At 45.8% G+C, this 19,482-nt stretch overlaps 1 long non-coding RNA gene across 1 annotated transcript in view; it reads left to right on the top strand.

Annotated features, from left to right (window-relative positions):
* Positions 1-616: 616 nt before the first annotated feature.
* LOC136950881 (uncharacterized) overlaps positions 617-19,482 on the top strand; it is a 37,210-nt gene continuing 18,344 nt past the window's right edge. Inside the window, exons 1-2 of the long non-coding RNA XR_010877516.1 lie at positions 617-838; positions 14,644-14,722. This is a non-coding gene — a long non-coding RNA (uncharacterized lncRNA). The remainder of the gene's footprint in view (positions 839-14,643; positions 14,723-19,482) is intronic.

The raw sequence follows: 19,482 nt of genomic DNA, 5'->3' as shown, positions 1-19,482 counted from the left end.
AATTAACTCAAAGTCTGATTCTGAGATTCAATATTTATAGAATTCCTTGTGATTATGTATTTCACATTATTTTGTCTAGAAATGTAAAATAGTAGGCTAGAGATAATGAAATGATAGCCTATTTGTTTTCACTTAATATAGCCCAATTACTGCGCCGAAATGATGAAGCATTAAGTACTTCCCTCCTCCTCACCTAACCCCAACCGGTTCTCCTCTCCCGTCGCGGGTAATACAAGGTATCAGTCTCTCTTTCCAAAGGGAGGGGTGCGGTCTCTGTCCGACCGTTTATGAGGACAAGAAGGTGCGCGACGTTCCACGCGCCACAATGTGTGAGGCTGCCAAAGGATGATGAGCATCTCCTAACTATCGTTACCGAAAACAAACAGTACGACTGATCACGAATGGCTTTTGTGTGACAGATGCAGATGTGTTTGTATTTTACTGTTAGTCCTGTAGAGAGCGGTAGATAGTTTTAATAATTGTTTTATGCGGGCCCAGAATCGTGCGCGCCCCATACTGTACTAGAGGAGGGAGGAGCAATCATAGTATTCTCCTGATTCCATTTCCCTGTCGTGGCAACCCACCGAAACGCTTAGTGGAGCAAAACATTTTGCACACACCTCAAGAAATTTTCAAAATTGGGATAGAACTGTAACCTTGTTTTGAAGTCAAAGAGGAACTGACCGATAAGTATTTGACGCTACGCCTGGTGGAGGACTTACCCCGGTAGCAGAGTGTATCACTACACTTGCACTGGATACGGGGAACCCCTGACTTTCTCGCTATATTTGCAGTTTTAACAACGTATTCAAGTCCAAACCAACCGAAGAATCGTAAGGTGGGTCACACATTTATCTCTAACGTCTTGCACGCTGCAGCCTATTTGCGTATCTGTCCGACGGCACCCTATAGCTTGAACATCGGCTGCATGGTTTGACAGATCAGGCAGCTACGGCAGGCTTCTCTGCTATGGTGGGTTGGATCTCCGGCTTGGCCTCCGATAGTTTGTTTGACTGCATGATCACCATCACTACAGAGTTCCATGCTGTGTAGGCATAGTCATATCAAATTATGTATTTAGCTAGTGTATTAGATGTGCTTACTCTAGCGCCCATATCGTCGTATTAAAACAGTGGTGCGCGCACGCGCGTACGTAAACTACACACAGAAGTATTCACTCTTACAGTCTGCGCGCAAATATTAGTCGTTTGGCCCAGGCCATGGTAGTAGTACAGTACTACTCTGAATAACTTGATAACTGTCCAACTTGCCAACTGAGCACAACTTGCCACACTTGCTCTAACACAGGTATGAATTATGCACGTAATTTTTGACTTAATCATTGACTGCCTGACAGCGAGGCAATCATGTAAATATCATCGGAATGTGGGTTATCATTTTTGTTTTATAGCCAATTTGACTCAGGTTTTAGACATTTACTACCAATTAATCTAGAATTCCCCCCCAAAATGGTTAGTATCATAAACAAATAACTGTACCCTATTAAATTGCAATTGCATTTCTGAGAGTTGACTGATGTAAAAGTGCATTCAGAGCACAATCAACAGTTCACGTTTTGATCTTCCAAGTCTTTCTCGTACCTGGTTTTGTACCAGACAAACTGACAGCTGGAGGCAAGAATGCACTTTCATATGTATCACCTATAAAGACATGCATACACATGGTCATCGAGCAGACAACTAAGTGTTTGTTTTTTAGCATGAAATTGATCAGACATCTTCAAGATTAAAGGTACAACATGCTAGCAGGACCGTAGTCTGGTGTGGTAGCACACCCACCGATACATTAATAATTAGTTGCTGGTTTAAAACTTTGTGCTTTTTGTCTTTGTTAGATGTTGATTCCTTGCTTACGTGGAGCAGCACAATAGAATGACAGATTTGTAAAAGTTTTGGTTGTTTTGCTGATTTTGGATCAGTTTTATCACAAGAAAATTAAGAATGGTCTGACAAACTTATTTAAATGTTTCAACCGTTGGCATGTTAAGTAAAAATAATTAATTTGTATGAGTTAATTTGAGTTAATTTGACTGCATCATGTTTGCATGAGACAATGTGTGACAAAGAGAGAGACTGAGAGAGAAAAAGAGAAATACAGAGAGAAAGACAGAGAGAGAGAGCCAGAGAGAGAGACAGACAGACAGACAGACAGACAGAGAGAGAGAAAGAGAAAGAGCCAGAGAGCCAGAGAGAGAGAGAGAGACAGACAAATAGACAGAGAGAGAGAGACAGAGAGAGAGAGAGAAGTGGTCTGGAGGACCAGTCCTGAATTAGCCCTGTGTGACCTGGTCTATATACCGTCACCCCCCACCCCCCCCCCCCCCCTCTCTCCCCATGTGTTTGGGATGGCTGGTGAACGGGGGGCCTGCAGGGGGACGGAGGTCACCTTCTCCAGCCGTCCCCAGCGTGGGGAACTTTTCTTTTTCTAACATGCTGTCTGTCTCTCTTCCTCTCTATATTTTTGGTTATTAAAGGTTCTTATAATTGTTTTATTCTGCTGTCTTTCCCTCTCTGTCCTGTGCCTCTCCCTTTCTTTCTATGGGTGCAGAATGCTTTGAAAAAAGATGGGAAAGAGTTCAGTTATATAACCAGACTGGGAGCTGAATCCACTGTATTATGATGTCACAGTGGTCTAGGCAGACAGATAGAGGGAGAGAGAGAGAGATAGAGAGAGAGAGAGAGAGAGTGTGTGCATGCTAGGTACAGTAGTTCCTCAATAGTGAGAAAGTGGCAGAGATGTTAGACTGGGAACTAGATGAGCTCAGTGTTGTGTTGACTCTCTCCACTTAGCAGCCAACACGTTCTGTAATATTCCACACAAAAAAAAAAAAGAAACAAAAAAGATATATGCCTTTTTTAGTTGACCTTTAATTCTTATCCTTTGCTGGACGGTAGCCAGAAGCCCTCTCATTGTGGTCTACGTCTACATTTAATTAGATTATATCAACCATATGCATATGCCATATGCTTGCAGGTTGGTTTCCAGACTCCGGTGAAGAAGGCACACGCATTCAACTGAAAAATGTCATCAGATGCATGTAATTGAAATGAAGCGTAGCCATTCAGAGCACCGCATCCGTCATGTCTGACTACCTGTTCGTACGAATAACTCCACAAGCCATTTAACTGCATGACAAGATCATTCAATTGATTTCAGATACACTGTACTATTGTATCAGCATGACTGCATAATAATTTAGACTGTACACAAGATTCTTTTAGCGTTTGATGACTATTTTCTCACTGGCCCATGTTGGCAAATCTACGCTGTAGTTGTGAACTGAGCTACAGATGCTCCTAGAGGCATGGATGTTTGTGTTTTCAGTGTGTGTTGTGTTTCAACGAATAAACCAGATAATTACAGCATTGACACTACCCTTGTTCATTCACATGAATGAGTAGGACAAGATTGTGGTTTAAGCATGCAATATTTGAATTGCTTATTTCAGTTGGAAATGCCTTTTAATGCAACACCAGAACTGAGAAGGGGGCAGCATGGCCTATTGTTTATGTAGCCTAGTTAAGCTGTTATGTTGAGAAACACTGCAGGAAGCTGTGGTTATTTGTTGGTTTGCTGTTATTTCAACCAGTTTTTGATTTTGCACGTGAAGACCATTTTTGATTTCTGAGAGGTTGTCCTTGACTACTGTGATATTTTTCTTCTTCTGTTTATACTTTATGAAGTGCTTAAACAGTCAAAACTGGACGAAACTGGACTTTTTTGTGTAAATAGCTGGAGGGCGTACATCTCTGGGACTTCTAGCCGTAGATCACACATGTGCGGGAGTTTTTCGTAAATGTCAGATGGAGGAATAGATAATCAGATATTACATGATTAATAATGCCTTCTGGAGTTATAGGTTAGATTAGCTAGGTATGGAAATCTCCGGGGTAGTCATGTGACCAGTGTTTAGGTTGAGGCGGAGGGAGCAGACGTAAGGCCTCTTCACAGCAGGTTTCTTAAAACAAGAAGCGAGGCCAATCTTGTTGTTCATGCAAAAGACCAGCTGAGACCATGTGTTGAATCATCAGTCTGAAATCACCTAGTGTAACCTTTCGTCCTGCATGCCACTTAATTACCAGGCTCATTAGTACATAAAACGTAAAATGCAATTACAGTAATAGTGTGTGTGTGTGTTTGTGTGTGTGTGTGTGTGTGTGTGTGTGTGTGTGTGTGTGTGTGTGTGTGTGTGTGTGTGTGTGTGTGTGTGTGTGAAAAAGGACAGACGGGTGCCATGGTGATGTTCAAACAGTGGGAGCTGAACTTTGAGTCCGTTTGCAGCGTGATCGGAGGGCTACGAAGCGTCCCCGCTGATAAGCACGGCGTCCTGTTGAACATGACGGGGGATTATCAGCGTGTGTTCTGCCGGCGGTCAGCCCAGGCCACTGGGGGCCCTGGTGTCTTGAAGATAACACACACGAGCGTGCACGCACGCACGTACACACAGCCAGCTCCCCATTCCCGTCCAAAGGACTTTTGCAAACGGCTGATGTCTGTGTCATTGTCTGTCTGCCCCTCAGAGCTGCTGTCAATCCGTCCTGCGGTGTCTCTCGCTGCGTCTTCTGTTCCTGGTGTTGTTGACGCGCCGGTGTCTCCTCTGGAGTGTTTTCCATGCCGATCGCTGCCCCAGCCTGCCCTCCCCTGTGACCTCCAGAATGACGGAGTTCTTCTCCCCGTCTCTAACCCCTGCAGCCCTCTGTGTCGTCTCTGAATGACCCGCAGCAGCCAACACCCGGCTCACTGCGGGAAATAATAACACATAAACTTCACTTTCCGGGAGATATGAGCCCGTTTTTTTTTTTTACACAGCCTCACTTTTCTCTCAGCGACACCGGCCAGGCAGGCTAGCTACGCTACTGGCAAGCTTGCTTACAACCTCTTTCATGATCAGGAACACTTGGCTGGCCGACCTGGGTGGTTTATTTTCGCCAAGTCGGAACGCTTTTACGAGTTGGATCCCATCTGACACTGGTTGGCATTGGCCGGCTTGGGTAAGCAGTAAGAACTGTGTGTTTTTACGCAGTAGAACAGAAAGGAAGTCGGGACAGATTTGCATATGCGCCAGGGCTGCGGGAAATACGTTTGTTAGTTCTTTTTTATGTGCTGGGTGTAGCGCTGGTATGATGATTTGGTGTTGCGAGACAGATCTGCTCTCAGTGTAGTTAAACCCAGCAGCATATCTGTGTCATTACTCCCTGCAGGAATCTTAATCTCATATACCAGTACAGAGGCCCAAGGGAGAATATTCTGTTGTCATTAAAACGGTTGTATTCAATCGAAGCAGGATCCATTCTGTATTACCATACTAATGAGATGATTAAATAAAAAACTAAAGACATGCGATTTAGTTTTTCTCTTGAACAAATTCTGCAGCATTGCTTCTTAAACATTCCAACAATAAAATTGTGGAGGGGACATATGGTTGTAATCTGAACTGGTTAAAGCTCATGTAAAATTGACTTAATCCAAGGTTTTCTAATATCAATGAAATGCAATACTCTCACAGGCACTACGTGTTCCACTCCTCACTGTAATGAAATCAGTAATTGCCAGATAGGCCTAGCTGTTTAACTAATATCTCTGTACCCTCTCTGTACTTCCACCTGTCTGTCAGAACAATTCACCACTTGCAGAATTCATACTGCATCATATCTCTTAAGGTAATGAATAACCCTACCCACTACCGCGCTGCACATAGGTGTTCTCCAAGAAACGCAGCTACTGTACTCAGATAACTCAGATGTACACAGATTCCCAACGGGTGAAATGAATGCGAGAGCTATGGTTAAGGAGCGCTGTGTTTTTATTGGCTTGAGTTCATGATCTTTAATGCCTCAGGACATTTCTGAGAGAGCGCTCTCCCAGGAGCCCAGGATTTGGTGGATCCATCTCTTGATCGTTCTCTTTTTATTGTGCCTTTTGATTTCGAAGGCTACGACTTAAACCAGGCCCCTGTTTTGATCTGTATATGTCTTCATTTGCCAGACCAAATAAGCGCTCTTTGTTGTGCAGTCAACCCTCAAAATAGAAGCACACAGCTTTTCATTAAAGCTATGGCTATTCACCCACGACAGCCCCTGGAATTAGAAGCATGGGGAATGAATATGCCCTGTGTGAATGTGTGTGTGTGTGTGTGTGTGTGAGTGAGTGTGTGTGTGTGTGTGTGAGTGAGTGAGTGAGTGTGTGTGTGCTTTTTAGAGCGGAGCACATGGATGTATGTGCATAGTCGGGCTAACACGAGTCAAAGAGGTATCATACCATGTTTAGATAATTGATCATGTTTCAACCTGCTCCTTCCACATGTTCCACACTACATGGCAGGCTTAGCGTGAATGCGACCCAGATTGTGCTGGCATTCCTTCCTCTCTTCCCAGTCCAAACTCCCAGTCCCTGGTAGCGCTCCCTGGGGACATGGGGGGGACTGGGGACCAGGTCAGACTGAGGATTGACTTGTTCACTGTCCCCGCAAACCCTGTGGAGCCCAACGCCATCCATTGAGGTGGATCTGTTAACGGTCACCTGTGGGTTTGACACAGGACACCAAAGTGGAGATCGTTGCCTATGTGTTGCAACACGGAGAATCTCCCGGCGCCCTCTCTCGCACACGTGAACGGGAGCTTGCTGCGTTACCGTGCGAGAGCGTGAGACAGCGCCGGCAACCTTGTTTACATGCACCAACGCTCTAGATACTGTACGTGTACACTGTGCTCATTACTGCATGGAGCTCTACTGATACTGTGGGGGAGGATGCAACTTGGCCCACTCAACTGGATGTCCTCTGAGGTTCCCCAATGAACAGTATGCCGGGAATGTGTAATGGCCTCTGGACGGCGTGTGTTCTAGGACGGATTGGCGGGTGGAGGGGGTTGTGGTGTTGGCAGTGGAGGTGAGATTCTGTAATGAGGGCAGCTAACCAGTGTGGCTGGAAGAGAGAGGAGCCCCCGCACACAGGAAGCTGGAAACCAGCTCCAGTACACACTGACAGCCCCACACACACTGACAGCCCCACACACACAGCCCCACACGCACACACACAGCCCCACACACACAGCCCCACACACACACACACTGACAGCCCCACACACACACACACTGACAGCCCCACACCCACACTGACAGCCCCGCACACACACACACAGCCCCACACACACACACAGCCCCCCACACACACAGCCCCACACACACACACACAGCCCCACACACACACAGCCCCGCACACACACAGCCCCGCACACACACAGCCCCACACACACACACAGCCCCACACACACTGACAGCCCCCCCCCCCCACACACACACACACACTGACAGCCCCACACACTGAACCATATTGTTTGTTGGCGTTGTCTTCGTTGTTCAAGCTGCTGCTGGTGTTGAACCCCTCGTCATTTATCATCTTGTCTTGATCCTTATCTCAACCCCCCCCCAGCACACCTGTTGCTTCTTCATGCGTCAGATAACGAAGGCACGGCAGAGTCTCTGGATTTCTTATCTTTTCTGTCTCTTTTGCACACACAAGTGTGAGTGTCTGGTGTGTATCTGGTGCGTCTGAAAGTGTGAGTGTGTGTCCTTGCAACCGTGCATGTGATGAAGTTATCATGTAATCCCATGTGTGTTTTGGGGGGGACGGGACGGAATGCATTTTTTGTTTGTGGTACTGTCACATAGAACGATCCACATACAATATGCAGTTCGAATTCACCATCTCACGATTCCATTGAGCAGAAGTAGTGATCACAGCAGGCCAATATGACAATTACCTACCTACCTGCGCTAATACACACCAGCTCTTCGTTTACTAGACTTTGATGTCGACGGAGGCATGGACAGAAATGATCTATTCCAACGCTGTTTGGTTTACTTTCTTGTAGCTCGGTCTATTGAAGCTTCCACAAACCTGAGCTACCTGTTTAGAGATATGTGAGGCATCCTTCAGCATCTCTGCCCAGAATAAGCTCTCCCGCCTGCGTCAGATGGTAATGTGTTTTTTTAACTACGGCTTCACGAGGTATTTTCACCTGAGGCGAGAAGCCACTTGGATATGTTCCAAGGACATTGAGTACAGTCGAGTAGAGAGGATGCTGGCAGAGGACAACCTGGGAGAGAAACCCCACCGCCTACTGTTTGTCTAACTAGTGAAGGACAGGAGAGGGAGAGAGAGGGAGGGAGAGAGCAATGCCAGCTGGGACGCCCTGATCGGCCATCATAATGCTCAGTGCCTCAAGGGTGCGTGTGCACTGTGAGACTGGAGCGCACACACGCGTGTGTTTCTGTGTGTGTTTCTGTGTGTGTGTTTCTGTGTGTGTGTGTGTTTCTGTGTGTGTGTTTCTGTGTGTGTGTGTGTTTCTGTGTGTGTTTCTGTGTGTGTGTTTCTGTGTGTGTGTGTTTCTGTGTGTGTTTCTGTGTGTGTGTTTCTGTGTGTGTGTGTGTGTGTGTTTCAGTGTGTGTGTTTCTGTGTGTGTGTGTGTTTCTGTGTGTGTTTCTGTGTGTGTGTTTCTGTGTGTGTGTGTTTCTGTGTGTGTGTGTTTCTGTGTGTGTGTGTGTGTTTCAGTGTGTTTGTGTTTGTGAGAGATACAGTACTATACAGCTGAGTAAGCATGAAAGCAGTTTGATTGTAGATAAAGTTCAGGGTTGTCAGTCTACCCATGGCTGTGTATTGGTTTGGACTAGTAGTTTTGTTTTCGATTTAATGTAGACCAAGAACAAGTAAGGTGTGTGTGCATGCGTGCGTGTGTATTTGGGGGACAGGGAGTGTACAAGAGGGGTAAGTGCCTGTGTGTTTTGTTCAGTAATGTCTTATTGAGACACTGAGATATATAGTTCAGGGTCGTTGGTCTCTCATGGTTCCACTGTAGTTGGGGGGGGGAGAGGATTCTTGGTAGTAACCTGAACTACCAAGCATGATGCGATGGTTCTGTGATTAGTGCCCGGCTGTGTAAGATAGGGCAGTGCCTTTTCCTACTCTCTCTCTCTCTCTGTCACACACACTCACACACACAAACATCTTACACACAAATGTTCCATGCACAATGTCAAACGTGCAGGCATGAGCCCTTCTCAAATCTAACACCCCTCCCCCCCCTCCCACACACACACCAAACCCTCCTCACTATCATGCAGTCCACACACACATCATCTCACATGGTGCCGCGTACTTGGACTCCACCCCTTGGAACAGCGAGTATGAAACACCACTATGAGCCCAGGACTCAGCTGGTACACTCAGACGTTTTCCGAGATGTTAGTCTGTCACACACAGCCCACTGTGGCTGAGAGCACTGAAATATGAGCCACACACACACATGAAACATACACATGAATGCACTTACACATCATTTTTCATGCAGCGCACATCTCTGTTTGTACAAGGACGTCTAAACCGTGTCGGGAAGGCACGGACCAGGGATCAGGTACACATTCCCGTGGACTTCATCTGAAATGACAGTTCGGAGCGACTGTTTCCTATCAAAGGGATAGGAGCGCTGGTGGAGGCCTGGACAGGGAGTGTGTGTGTGTGTGAGGGGGGGGGGGGGGTCTGTGTTCTGCAGCACGTCTCTGACCTCCGGCCAGGTTGGGCCCGCTCCAGACCACCCTGGGGAGTCCCTCTCACCGCACATCTGGAGTCTCCACGACGACAAACCCGCCCGCCCGGCTCACGCAGTCTCTCGCTCTCGCACTCACCAACGACAGTGTGTGTGTGGTTGCGGGCGTGCGCGTGTATGTGGTTTATGTTCCTCTTCCTGATACGTTTGACTGCGGTTGTAAAGAGAATTGTGTCATTGTTTTTCATGGCATGAGTGCGCTGCTATTTGTCAGGCATTGATAAACAATGGTAACCTGGTTTCTCGGCAACTTACCCTGCAAAGTTGCAGGCTAGCGGTTATTCGAGAGAGTGCACAGTTTAATGTTGCATAAGCCTGCATTAAGACTGCTGTGGTCTAGTTGTAGGAGTGTGTGTGAACACTTGCTCTGTGTGCAATTCATGTTTGGGTATATGTGTGTGTGTATAAGTGTCCATTAAGTGTGTAACTTATCTAGTATGTTGTTGTTCCAGCGTGGGATGACAATCCAAAATAATTGTAGTGACACTCGGGCCTGTCCTTACCCTCGGATCAAACACACCCGCTGCTCACAATCTTAGGGGATAATGTGATCACTGACCTTTACCACAATTTCATTAACCAACTCTGAAAATTTTTCCTAAATTTAAACATGTCATTATGTAATGATGTGAATATATCACATGACAATCGGGAGAGAGTAAGTTGTGTATTATTGAACCAGCTTAGTCAAGATGTATAGATACGCAGGTCCACATAAGCTCATGCAAATGCACACACACACACACACACACACACACACACACACACACACACACACACACACACACACACACACACACACACATACCCATCATACATACACACACACACACACACCCACATATACACACAAAGCCTTTGGCAGTTGAGCAGCTCTGATATTCACAATATTTGCAGTGATAGCAGTGGTCTTTCCAGATCGTTCTCTGGACCTCAGCCTACTGTGTGGTATAGAGTTCAGATAGAGGGAGTCTGATGGAGAGGTAATTGGGTCAGGCATCTGAAAAACATTCATTCTCCTGAGCGGGGTGTCAAAACGGTATTCCACCTTACTCTGCTTCCTCACCCCCCCTCCCCGCCTCCCTCGCCTCTGTCTCTCTCTCTCTCTCTCTCTGTCTGTCTGTCTGTCTGTCTGTCTGTCTGTCTGTCTGTCTGTCTGTCTCTCTCTCTCTCTCTCTCTCTCTCTCTCTCTCTCTCTCTCTCTCTCTCTCTCTGTCTGTCTGTCTGTCTGTCTGTCTCTCTCTCTCTCTCTCTCTCTCTCTCTCTCTCTCTCTCTCTCTCTCTCTCTCTGTCCTCTTGACTGCAGCGCGAGTAGAGAAGTGTTTTACTTGGCATGCCTGCGAAGGACGGGCCCCATTTTGGTTCGGCCCCAGCTGATCAATGTCCTCTATGGGTTACATTTTCTCAGAGTCATCACTAAGGCTAATAGCTTCGCAGAACAGACTATAAGCAAAACCTATAGCCTATGGGTTTTGGCAACTGTTGCATAGATGACTTCCAGGGAACGCTCAGTCGTGAAGTCTAAGTCTTCATTTTCATACCTCCCAGCATGCTTGTTTACCCAACACCACAAGCTTCTCCTGATTTACACCCACAGATTAATAGGGCTCAACTGATTTCCATAATATGCAAACAAAGGGATTTGATTCAGTAGTGAGGTCTGGCAAACTTTCTTAAGCCTCACTGTGCTGAGGCCTCGCTGGCAATCAGATCACCTTCCTCTGTTAAAGACATAGAGAAAAGAAATGGATACCTGGCCATTTGAGTCAAATGGCTGTTGGCCGCAAATACTCAGGTAGCATTTGCATTCAGTGGTCAGTGGCTTCCTTTTTTGGCTCCGAGGGGTGGAAAGAGATACAGCGTGCCACCATTTTGAAATACATCCTAAAAGCATCAATGTCACCACAGGAACCTTGGACTACCTCTGGTCATCCAGTATTCCTCCACTAAGGGCTGGTGTTTCTTTTTGCAGAAACCCAAGGCAGATTGAATAGAGACTGCATTATCTGAGCCACATCAGCTGTAGTTACTGGCATTGTTGTTAGCTCTGCTATATTAGGAGCTACAGTTCAATCTGCTGTGGCCGGATCATCTGTACTGTATTTGGAACACACACACACACACCTAAGGAAAGACATCTCAAGTGTTTCTAAGTTCTCAGCTACAGGTTGGTCTCACTGCCATTGACGAGGGACCTGTTATTTTAACAAGGGAGGGTCAAGTTCAAGTTTGCCTCTCTTTGCTCCAAATGTGTCAAATAAGGTCTAGATAGAATATCTGTTTCTGTCTTTATCTATCTCTCTTTTATCTCTACCTCTCTTTTTCTCCAACTGCTCTCAGTACAGATCTTCTCTTTGCTTATGAAAATACTAAATGAGATAATGATGTTGACTTATCTCCTGAGACAGCCTGTTCCCTTTCACTGTTGATCTGACACACACAAGCGCACGCGCACGCACTCACATTCGCACAGAATGTGCACAATGCCACAGGATGCGCAGGGGAGTCCCTCCCTCGACTGACAGGTGACCCGAGGCTTACAGCATCTCAGGCGACCTCCCCAGCAAGCTCGATAAGAAGCTACCGAACAAGGTCGAGAGGCTATCAACACCGTGTGAACACTTAACTCCTTCCTGCCCTGCCTCCCTGTGTTCCGTAGCAGAGGAGTGCAGCGGGGACTGGGTAGCTGGTCCGCTAATCTAGCCTGCCTGTTTGAGCCTCGTCATCCCATCCCTGAGAGACTAGCTTTAAGGGCGGAGGGATTAGCATGTGCGCCAAATCAATCGTCATACCCAGAAGAAAAGAAGATTGCTGAAATGAGCTACCTCCCGGAAATGAGTCTCTGCAGGTTGGGATGTCTGACAACTCGAAAGCAGCACAAAGGAAAAGCGTCTTAAAGGCACGTTTGCTGCTGTCCAGAGCTGAAAACCTTGAATTCTTTTAGGAATTCACTGTAAGATGCTTGTGTTGCCTAAAATGGTTTTTAAAGAACTCGTGCACGCTGCCACTTGTAGGCACAGTGGGTTGCCTACAAGGTTTCAGTTACTCTAGAGGGTGTTAAATTAAAAACTTAGCAAAAGCAACTGAATGTTGAGTGTTTTGACAGTCAGAGGAACAACTGAAAACAGTAACGGTATTATCTAGGTCAATTGGTTTTTTTTTGCATTGGATTTTGAATCTACTTTCCCCACTGTAAAACACATTCCTGTACACATCTTCAAAAATATCGATGAAACAGATTGTACACTGTATTTACCTGCAGTAAACATTTGTAACTGACAGTGTGCTAGATGTGCTCAAGGTGGTACCTGGAGGGGTGAGGATGCTGTGAAGATGCTGTGAGGGATATGGGGTGTGAACAGTGGGATATTATGTCAGCATGGGCAGAGCCACAGTGTATTCAAGTGACCTATATATAGCAGACATACTGACAGTTCCGCTTTCCTATTTACTACCAGACCTGATCCATCCAGGCTGGTCCTGAACTTGGTCCCCTCATCCTGTGTGTGGAACACCATCAATCCCACAGACAACAGCTTATCCCTGGGAGCACTGAGGAAGAAGCTCTCTCTCTACACCTGCTGTAGAGAGAGAGCTCAGTTGAGCGGTTAGGGAAGCGGGTTAGTAATCAGAAGGTCGCCAGTTCGATTCCCGGCCATGCCAAATGACGTTGTGTCCTTGGGCAAGGCACTTTACCCTACTTGCCTCGGGTAGAATGTCCCTGTACTTACTGTAAGTCGCTCTGGATAAGAGCGTCTGCTAAATGACTAAATGTAATGTAAATGTCTACAATCCCAACATGTAGTTGCTTCTTTTTACTTGCTCTGGGAAGTGTGAACCAGTCCAGTAGCCATCAATAGTCTTCTGTGCTCATTTTAGTGACATCACCGACCCCATTAAAACTGGCCATTCTACATTCAGCACCAAGTACTACAGAGTTTAGAAAGTTTGTATTTAGTTATCTTAAAACTAAGTTAACTGAAATGTCTTTAAGTCTCTCATGTCTCTAATTAGAATGTTGTATAGTATTAAGATACACAGTATCTTTGAATATCAGTAAAAAAATAAGTGTCTGATTATTTTCCAGATGTGAGATAGGAGTGGACTTTCTCTCTGAACCTGCCAAATCAAAGTAAAAAGTGAGCTTTCAGGTACAGAGAGTGTGCCAAAGACACAAAGCAGAACTTTCTCATGTAGAGTACTAGAGGATGGAGCAGCACAGTAATATCGACTGGGAGATGCAGCTATAGAAGAGTCTGAAGTCTGAAGACAAAGTGTCAGTTGAATCAAAACACAGCACACCTTAATAGTCCTCAGATGGCCTCGCTATGAATCGATGAAGATTGCCTTGTACCAGATTCAGTAGTTCTCTCAATTATGTAATTTCTACAACCAAGTGTGTACAGTATGTAGTGAATCGTCTTGAGTTAATTTGGAAAAGAAACGGGTTGGTGGGGGAGGGCCTGCCAGAGCAAACCAAGTACATGAACATATAAAGCTGCATTCATTCTGCTTTCTAGTTTTTCCCTGTGAGGAATAAAAATGAATGATCTCAAGGGACATAGGGGAGGAGAGCGCTTCTAGGAAAGGGCTTCTTTTACACATCATTAGTAGACATATTAAGCATAATTCCTTCACTGGGACTGCATAAATTCCTTGCAAATGCACAGTCCATCCAGAGAAAGTCATAGGCTGCCTACCACATATTGACTCTTAATTCCTGGACCGTCCAAAGCCATAGGTTAGTCACCTCATTTGGTTAAAGGATTAAGTGAGTAAGCTTCGGAGGTAAGCTGGTCACATGAAGTCCAGTGTTTGTCTTTTAGATCCATGTCTTTCTCACTGAGTGAGGACATCTGATTAGGATTTATGCATTCTGTATGGATCAGCTGATTACTAGTAAGAAGAATTCCAGTATAATCAGTTCTAACTTAAAGCATTGCGAGCCCAGTGTAACTAAGCTGAGGACTTTGAGCTGTTTCCATGCAGAGATTAAGTACGTCCTCTCTTTCCTCTGCAGGCACTGTGCGGTGGATGTAACCTCTCGTACCGAAGTCTGGACCCTAACTCCTACTGCTAGCCTAATACCAAGTATAGAGGTGAGTCCTTTTTCTTTTAAATTTTTATTTATTCATGCATTTATGTTTATTCTACTATGTGTATGTAGTATTTTGGGAGTATTTACAGAGCTTCGATGTTTATGTGGGTTGCCAAGGTAACTACATAGTATATGTTTTTTTCAGAGGTAGATAAATATGGCTATAGCTTCATGCCATGTCACTGTAGTATACAGTTACATAGGTACAGTACCCCAGTATAGAAGCCTGGATAGGTGGGTGTGTGTGTGTGTGTGGTGGTGGAATGTGTGTGTGTGTGTGTGTGTGTGTGGTGGTGGAGTGTGTATGTGTGTGTGTGTGTGTGTGGTGGTGGAGTGTGTATGTGTATGTATGTGTGTGTGTGTGGTGGTGGAGTGTGTGTGTGTGTGGTGGTGGAGTGTGTGTGTGTGTGTATTCCAGAGCAGTGTATATCCTACGTGGCATGTGTCTGCAGGTATCAGGTTTGGTTGTGTGTAAGAACACAAGCTCACGGACATGTACGTATCCTACACAAATGCTCCTACACAGATAGCATACTGGAGCTATCTTTGGCCCTGTGTCACCTTGCTCCCGCCCCCCCAAACCTCTCAGCCCTCATTGGGAAAAGAAAAAGGTCTCACCCACCCTCCAGTTCACCCGGAGGACACTGGAATCAGTCTGGCTGACAAGTCGGTAATTTATCACATTGGAATTAGCGTGGTGCCACAACAGGTGTGGGTGTGTGTGTGTGTGGGGGGGGGGAGGGGGAGGGAGGGGCGAGGGGTTCTGGCGGGCACCCAATAGTGTGGCGCAGTCCCCGGACCTAGTCAGCACTCTACAAGAAGAAAGATGTCTCTCACAATGCCGAACAGGCACTTTCCTTCCTCCTGAAGGGGTCATATGTAGAGTACAGAGAGAGTGTGTAGAGGGAGGGAAGACGGGAGAGGGGGGAAGGAGGGGCGGGGAGGGTTGGGGAGGGGGGGGGGGGGGGGTTGGGGAGGGGGGGGGGGAGGGTTGGGGAGGGGGGGGGATGCAGGAGACGTTCACAGTGAGGACAGACTGAGTGAAGCGGTGGTGAGCTGAGGCTCTGCCAGGAAGACGAGAGGCCTCTCTGAACACTGCTATGACACAGATCCTCTCTCCCACGTAGCTCAGGTGGCAGAGCGTGCTGGTGCTTACTGCCCATCTGTCATGCTTGGCACTAGAATCACCGGCTTTCTCTCTCTGTACAGACACACTCACTTTGTCTCTCCGTACACACACACTGGGTAAACAGGCCTTGGAGTTGTGAGCAGTGTCTGGTCTTCAGTACACGCCTAGAGAGAATGCAGAACTATCATGTGAGTTTTTAGTCAGTGTCTGTTGCCTGTATCTACAATTCTGTCTGAACATGTGGCAAATAATCCTTGTACTCGTTTCTGGACCACATGAATTGTAAACTTTGACTTGAATTTGTTAGAAATTAATTTCTCAGATGGGTATTTAAGCCTCCTATGCTTAGTGGAAAAAAACTCTTTATCGCTACACTGCAATGTGGGGAGACATTGTGACATTTAAGCCAGAGCTATTACACCAGACAGATTCAAACATTTGGGACGTTTTATGAGATTGTTGTTGCTATTTCTGCTTGTGACATTTGAACAAGTCATTGTACCTGCAAAAAACCCTGAATCAATCCCTACATTTGTGCTGTTCTACAGTAATCTTATGGATTGTCAGGAAATGATGTTACAAACCATGAAACTTCGATAGTACATTGAAACATAACATACTGTGTTACCCCCGCAGACTGTTATGGATTTTCTTTAGGCAGGCTTGATAGTGTTGGACCAGCAGAAATGTTTTGACAATGCACAGTTGCTGCATGGCATGGTTAAAAGGAATCATGCACCAGTTACTGGACAGGTGATATCTGTGTGAATGTTACATCCTCTGTATCAAACTCTAAGCTGTCGACATCAGCTTAGGATGCACGCTGCAGTGCTGCGGCGCTGGGTTGAAGTGTGGCAAGACAGAGATGATGGTGGTCCCTGTGGTTTCTTCGACGCCTCGTGTCATTCAAGCGGAGGGAAACGGCCTCACCCACTCAGAAGCGTGAATGACACAATGTTTGACTCTTTGTTTTCTCTGATTTGTCCTTAGTTTCATCTGTGAACAGCGGTATTAAAGCAGGCACCATCTGGGGTCAAACCGAGTGCCAGGTGAACGGTGAAACGGCAGTTGGGAGAGAGAGAGAGAGAGAGAGAGAGAGAGAGAGAGAGAGAGAGAGAGAGAGAGAGAGAGAGAGAGAGAGAGAGAGAGAGAGAGAGAGAGAGAGTGTTTATGGTGTATTTGTCCGCTTTCAATGGTCTCTATTATGATAAAGCAACTTTTCATATCCCTTTTTGCATCTCAAGAGTTCATGGGCTTTGAGATGAGATGACAGGATGAGATTGTTGTGTTTATGTCCTGCCTGGAGACACTGCTGAGGGGAAGCTGACTAACAGTGGGGGGGCAGGTATAGTCCTGAGTTTATGTTTTTCTGTTTTTAGATCACATTACATGTTATTACTGTTGTTCTGGCTAATTTGACACTCGGCCAGTCTAGTTTTGCCGCCTGAAAGCAACTTGCAGAAGAGAGGTTGACTCTGTGGGTTCTGGGTGTGCAAGACCTTGTGCGGTCTGTTTGTCTCATTCTCATTCATTCTCAGTCTCTTTAGTCAGCTTGCATCACTACATTGACTTCCTGTCATGACTGGCCTCCAAATAAGATAAACAGCAGTGGTTTGCCAAGGGAAATATAAGCTATGGGAAATTTTCTGAACATAAAATTGTCTTAAACAGAAAACAAACAGGGGTACATTCTTTCTATTTTGGATATCATGGGAAGTGAAAAAAAAACCATATTGCACATCGTCACGATGAGACGTTGTTACATTCAAAGAGTCTGTCACCAGCGCTCACCCTGCTCTCGTTCTGCCCGGGGGACCACCCCTTACTTTTAACTGTCATTTACGAGGGCCCCTATAACAGTGTACAGAGAGACTGCTGCTGAGTCGTTGCCATGGCGAGGGCCCTCTCCTGTCCCCTGTCTGTGCTGGGATATTTGTTCTTCCTTGACAGGAGGAAGTTGTTCACAGTTGTTTGCCGTACGCATGGCCTCTGTGGGACTATTTAGAGAGGTTGGGGCCGAACTGAGGTTACAGGCCAATATCGAAGCTAATCAATGCCTCTATTGGATTCTGCATGAGAACTGAACTGAGTTTCGATAATCTTGGAATTGCATCCCTGAAACTTCAGACTTCTCTGCGAATCCAAAAGATTGACGCTTCGTGCTTCCTAATTTGAAGTACGCGTCCGTGTTGGCAGAGACTGACAGCCATTTAAATTGGAGCGCAGCATCAGGGTGCCTTGTCACTACTGACTGGCACGTTTGACAGCCCCGTCTATAGGTTTCACACACACATGCTGTGATAGACTGCTGGCGTCCAACCACTCGGAGGCAGCTGCTGTAGTTCACTCTACAGGGAAACGGCACCTGGAGGGGAACGATAGGACAAGGACACATTGGCTGTTCAGAGAGTAGTGAGGCCACAGGCCGCTCCCCACTGGGCAGGGCTGCTCACTAACAGGTTGGAGTTGTCCATCCAGAACATGTTATTGTCACGAGTGACTTGACCTTTTGTGACCCCCATTTGGAGAATGACGGGTGGTTGGATTTGAGGTGCACGAACCACTTAAGATCGAGTTGCGTGGAGGTATCTCATGTTGTAGTTGGTTTGTTATGAGTTCGTCATTGATAAAATGCAATATTTGAATTATTTGCAATAGTTGTATTCATATTATAATTAAAGTCAGTTTAGTTACACTTTATAATAATAATCAGGGTTTTTTTTTTACAGGGGATTTGTTTCCATAAACCAGTGAGAGTAAAAAGAGTTAGAGGTTTATATAACAACGTAATTACATGTCTTTTCAAAAAATGAGACTCAAATTGAAGCACAGTATTGAGAACAGAGCAGGGCTGAATCAAAGCACTTAAGTTGTCTTCTGCCAGTGTTCCACTGTCTGATGTAATAGACAAAGGACAGCTCATACAACTGTGAATGCTCCACTTATGCTGCTCCCAGAAAAATCAACTGGTTTGTTATGATCAAATCAACAGCCTCTCATCTCGGGGTTGGTCATTTTAAAACACGGATTACTTCTTCCCAGGCATGAATTCCTCTCTGGAACATTAAATAGTCTTCACAGAACCATTCATATTTCATACATTCCATCAAATCTTATGTTACGCCTAATGTTCTACATTTTTGATTTAATAATACTTTAACAAGCGTGTCCCTTCTAAACGCGGATTATGTGACCAGCCTGAGACTTATTTCCCCTCCAACTGATTTTGTCGGGAGGTGTCAGTTGAAGTGTAGAGCAGGTGCAGAGGTAAACCTGAGATCCCACACAAACAGTCAGGTAACCACATTACAATCAGTCTCCTGAACCTGTCATTCAGCAGAGAAAGGGATCCTGTTCGGTGATTGGACAAGGTTGGGCTGCTGCACCCTCGTCTGTGTGTCTTTCTTCTCTTTGTTGGTTTAACCATATAGGATTCTAGATAAGGCTTTTATGGGGGTGATATGATCCATATGGATAATACACTGCTGTGTGCTTCAGTCCCTCTGGGCTGAGGACAAAAGAGTCTCTCCTCAGTTTAATAAGTAACACTCACTGTAGATAAGTAATGCTAAAAGTCTGGAAATACTCCAGTATTTCCCCATTACTATAGTAAATAGTGGCCCCATTTACTA

Source organism: Osmerus mordax, chromosome 10 (genome assembly GCF_038355195.1).
Source record: "Osmerus mordax isolate fOsmMor3 chromosome 10, fOsmMor3.pri, whole genome shotgun sequence".
NCBI lineage: Eukaryota > Metazoa > Chordata > Actinopteri > Osmeriformes > Osmeridae > Osmerus > Osmerus mordax.
Note: the sequence above shows the minus strand (reverse complement) of the source record. Positions and strands in the feature narration are given on the sequence as shown.